This window comes from Rhinoderma darwinii, unplaced genomic scaffold (assembly GCF_050947455.1).
Source record: "Rhinoderma darwinii isolate aRhiDar2 unplaced genomic scaffold, aRhiDar2.hap1 Scaffold_1587, whole genome shotgun sequence".
NCBI lineage: Eukaryota > Metazoa > Chordata > Amphibia > Anura > Rhinodermatidae > Rhinoderma > Rhinoderma darwinii.
The window spans coordinates 33,553-39,144 of record NW_027461990.1 but is presented as its reverse complement, the minus strand read 5'-3'; positions in this window follow the sequence as shown (position 1 = coordinate 39,144).

Sequence of the window (5,592 nt, the reverse complement as noted above, 5' to 3'; positions counted from 1 at the left end):
AGATGCTGTACGCTCTGTATTATATAGGGTCCCTGTGTTGTAGATAGACGCTGTACGCTCTTTATTATATAGGGTTCCTGTGTTGCAGATAGACACTGTACGCTCCTTATTATATAGGGTTCCTGTGTTGTAGATAGACACTGTACGCTCTTTATTATATAGGGTCCCTGTGTTGTAGATAGACGCTGTACGCTCTTTATTATATAGGGTTCCTGTGTTGTAGATAGACACTGTACGCTCTTTATTATATAGGGTCCCTGTGTTGTAGATAGACGCTGTACGCTCTTTATTATATAGGGTTCCTGTGTTGCAGATAGACACTGTACGCTCCTTATTATATAGGGTCCCTGTGTTGTAGATAGACGCTGTACGCTCTTTATTATATAGGGTTCCTGTGTTGCAGATAGACTCTGTACGCTCTTTATTATATAGGGTTCCTGTGTTGTAGATAGACGCTGTACGGTCTTTATTATATAGGGTTCCTGTGTTGTAGATAGACGCTGTACGGTCTTTATTATATAGGGTTCCTGTGTTGTAGATAGACGCTGTACGCTCTTTATTATATAGGGTTCCTGTGTTGTAGATAGACACTGTACGCTCTTTATTATATAGGGTCCCTGTGTTGTAGATAGACGCTGTACGCTCTTTATTATATAGGGTCCCTGTGTTGTAGATAGATGCTGTAAGCTCTTTATTATATAGGGTTCCTGTGTTGTAGATAGATGCTGTAAGCTCTTTATTATATAGGGTCCCTGTGTTGTAGATAGACGCTGTACGGTCTTTATTATATAGGGTTCCTGTGTTGTAGATAGACGCTGTACGCTCTTTATTATATAGGGTTCCTGTGTTGTAGATAGACGCTGTACGCTCTTTATTATATAGGGTTCCTGTGTTGTAGATAGACGCTGTACACTCTTTATTATATAGGGTTCCTGTGTTGTAGATAGACGCTGTAAGCTCTTTATTATATAGGGTCTCTGTGTTGTAGATAGACGCTGTAAGCTCTTTATTATATAGGGTCTCTGTGTTGTAGATAGACGCTGTACGCTCTTTATTATATAGGGTTCCTGTGTTGCAGATAGACGCTGTACGCTCTTTATTATATAGGGTTCCTGTGTTGCAGATAGACGCTGTATGCTCTTTATTATATAGGGTTCCTGTGTTGTAGATAGACGCTGTACGCTCTTTATTATATAGGGTCCCTGTGTTGTAGATAGACGCTGTACGCTCTTTATTATATAGGGTTCCTGTGTTGTAGATAGACGCTGTACGGTCTTTATTATATAGGGTTCCTGTGTTGCAGATAGACATTGTACGCTCTTTATTATATAGGGTTCCTGTGATGCAGATAGACGCTGTGCGCTCTTTATTATATAGGGTTCCTGTGTTGTAGATAGACGCTGTACGCTCTTTATTATATAGGGTTCCTGTGATGCAGATAGACGCTGTACGCTCTTTATTATATAGGGTTCCTGTGATGTAGATAGACGCTGTACTCTCTTTATTATATAGGGTCCCTGTGTTGCAGATAGACGCTGTACGCTCTTTATTATATAGGGTTCCTGTTTTGTTGATAGACGCTGTACGGTCTTTATTATATAGGGTCCCTGTGTTGTAGATAGACGCTGTACACTCTTTATTATATAGGGTCCCTGTGTTGCAGATAGACACTGTACGCTCTTTATTATATAGGGTTCCTGTGTTGTAGATAGACGCTGTACGCTCTTTATTATATAGGGTCCCTGTGTTACAGATAGACGCTGTACTCTCTTTATTATATAGGGTTCCTGTGCTGTAGATAGACGCTGTACACTCTTTATTATATAGGGTCCCTGTGTTGTAGATACACGCTGTACGCTCTTTATTATATAGGGTTCCTGTGTTGTAGATAGATGCTGTACGCTCTTTATTATATAGGGTTCCTGTGTTGTAGATAGACGCTGTACGCTCTTTATTATATAGGGTTCCTGTGTTGTAGATAGACGCTGTACGCTCTTTATTATATAGGGTTCCTGTGTTGTAGATAGACGCTGTACGCTCTTTATTATATAGGGTCCCTGTGTTGTAGATAGACGCTGTACACTCTTTATTATATAGGGTTCCTGTGTTGTAGATAGACACTGTACGCTCTTTATTATATAGGGTTCCTGTGTTGCAGATAGATGCTGTACGCTCTTTATTATATAGGGTCCCTGTGTTACAGATAGACGCTGTACGCTCTTTATTATATAGGGTCCCTGTGTTGCAGATAGACGCTGTACGCTCTTTATTATATAGGGTTCCTGTGTTGCAGATAGACGCTGTACGCTCTTTATTATATAGGGTCCCTGTGTTACAGATAGACGCTGTACGCTCTTTATTATATAGGGTTCCTGTGTTGCAGATAGACTCTGTACGCTCTTTATTATATAGGGTCCCTGTGTTACAGATAGACGCTGTACGCTCTTTATTATATAGGGTTCCTGTGTTGCAGATAGACGCTGTACGGTCTTTATTATATAGGGTCCCTGTGTTGCAGATAGACGCTGTACACTCTTTATTATATAGGGTTCCTGTGTTGTAGATAGACGCTGTACGCTCTTTATTATATAGGGTTCCTGTGTTGCAGATAGACACTGTACGCTCTTTATTATATAGGGTTCCTGTGTTGCAGATAGACGCTGTACGCTCTTTATTATATAGGGTTCCTGTGTTGCAGATAGACGCTGTACGCTCTTTATTATATAGGGTTCCTGTGTTGCAGATAGACGCTGTACGCTCTTTATTATATAGGGTCCCTGTGTTGTAGATAGACGCTGTACGCTCTTTATTATATAGGGTTCCTGTGTTGTAGATAGACGCTGTACGCTCTTTATTATATAGGGTTCCTGTGTTGCAGATAGACACTGTGCGCTCTTTATTATATAGGGTTCCTGTGTTGCAGATAGACGCTGTACGCTCTTTATTATATAGGGTTCCTGTGTTGCAGATAGACGCTGTACGCTCTTTATTATATAGGGTTCCTGTGCTGTAGATAGACGCTGTACGCTCTTTATTATATAAGGTTCCTGTGTTGTAGATAGACACTGTACGCTCTTTATTATATAGGGTTCCTGTGTTGCAGATAGACGCCGTGCGCTCTTTATTATATAGGGTTCCTGTGTTGCAGATAGACACTGTGCGCTCTTTATTATATAGGGTCCCTGTGTTGCAGATAGACACTGTACGCTCTTTATTATATAGGGTTCCTGTGTTGTAGATAGACGCTGTACGCTCTTTATTATATAGGGTCCCTGTGTTACAGATAGACGCTGTACTCTCTTTATTATATAGGGTTCCTGTGCTGTAGATAGACGCTGTACACTCTTTATTATATAGGGTCCCTGTGTTGTAGATACACGCTGTACGCTCTTTATTATATAGGGTTCCTGTGTTGTAGATAGATGCTGTACGCTCTTTATTATATAGGGTTCCTGTGTTGTAGATAGACGCTGTACGCTCTTTATTATATAGGGTTCCTGTGTTGTAGATAGACGCTGTACGCTCTTTATTATATAGGGTTCCTGTGTTGTAGATAGACGCTGTACGCTCTTTATTATATAGGGTCCCTGTGTTGTAGATAGACGCTGTACACTCTTTATTATATAGGGTTCCTGTGTTGTAGATAGACACTGTACGCTCTTTATTATATAGGGTTCCTGTGTTGCAGATAGATGCTGTACGCTCTTTATTATATAGGGTCCCTGTGTTACAGATAGACGCTGTACGCTCTTTATTATATAGGGTCCCTGTGTTGCAGATAGACGCTGTACGCTCTTTATTATATAGGGTTCCTGTGTTGCAGATAGACGCTGTACGCTCTTTATTATATAGGGTCCCTGTGTTACAGATAGACGCTGTACGCTCTTTATTATATAGGGTTCCTGTGTTGCAGATAGACGCTGTACGCTCTTTATTATATAGGGTCCCTGTGTTACAGATAGACGCTGTACGCTGTTTATTATATAGGGTTCCTGTGTTGCAGATAGACGCTGTACGGTCTTTATTATATAGGGTCCCTGTGTTGCAGATAGACGCTGTACACTCTTTATTATATAGGGTTCCTGTGTTGTAGATAGACGCTGTACGCTCTTTATTATATAGGGTTCCTGTGTTGCAGATAGACACTGTACGCTCTTTATTATATAGGGTTCCTGTGTTGCAGATAGACGCTGTACGCTCTTTATTATATAGGGTTCCTGTGTTGCAGATAGACGCTGTACGCTCTTTATTATATAGGGTTCCTGTGTTGCAGATAGACGCTGTACGCTCTTTATTATATAGGGTCCCTGTGTTGTAGATAGACGCTGTACGCTCTTTATTATATAGGGTTCCTGTGTTGTAGATAGACGCTGTACGCTCTTTATTATATAGGGTTCCTGTGTTGCAGATAGACACTGTGCGCTCTTTATTATATAGGGTTCCTGTGTTGCAGATAGACGCTGTACGCTCTTTATTATATAGGGTTCCTGTGTTGCAGATAGACGCTGTACGCTCTTTATTATATAGGGTTCCTGTGCTGTAGATAGACGCTGTACGCTCTTTATTATATAAGGTTCCTGTGTTGTAGATAGACACTGTACGCTCTTTATTATATAGGGTTCCTGTGTTGCAGATAGACGCTGTGCGCTCTTTATTATATAGGGTTCCTGTGTTGCAGATAGACACTGTGCGCTCTTTATTATATAGGGTTCCTGTGTTGCAGATAGACACTGTACGTTCTTTATTATATAGGGTTCCTGTGTTGCAGATAGACGCTGTACGCTTTTTATTATATAGGGTTCCTGTGTTGTAGATAGACACTGTACGCTCTTTATTATATAGGGTTCCTGTGTTGTAGATAGACGCTGTACGCTCTTTATTATATAGGGTCTCTGTGATGCAGATAGAAGATGTACGCTCTTTATTATATAGGGTCCCTGTGTTGCAGATAGAAGCTGTACGGTCTTTATTATATAGGGTTCCTGTGTTGCAGATAGACGCTGTATGCTCTTTATTATATAGGGTTCCTGTGTTGCAGATAGACGCTGTACGCTCTTTATTATATAGGGTTCCTGTGTTGTAGATAGACGCTGTACGCTCTTTATTATATAGGGTCTCTGTGATGCAGATAGAAGATGTACGCTCTTTATTATATAGGGTCCCTGTGTTGCAGATAGAAGCTGTACGGTCTTTATTATATAGGGTTCCTGTGTTGCAGATAGACGCTGTACGCTCTTTATTATATAGGGTTCCTGTGTTGCAGATAGACGCTGTACGCTCTTTATTATATAGGGTTCCTGTGTTGTAGATAGACGCTGTACGCTCTTTATTATATAGGGTCTCTGTGATGCAGATAGACGCTGTACGCTCTTTATTATATAGGGTCTCTGTGATGCAGATAGAAGATGTACGCTCTTTATTATATAGGGTCCCTGTGTTGCAGATAGAAGCTGTACGGTCTTTATTATATAGGGTTCCTGTGTTGCAGATAGACGCTGTACGCTCTTTATTATATAGGGTTCCTGTGTTGCAGATAGACGCTGTACGCTCTTTATTATATAGGGTTCCTGTGTTGTAGATAGACGCTGTACG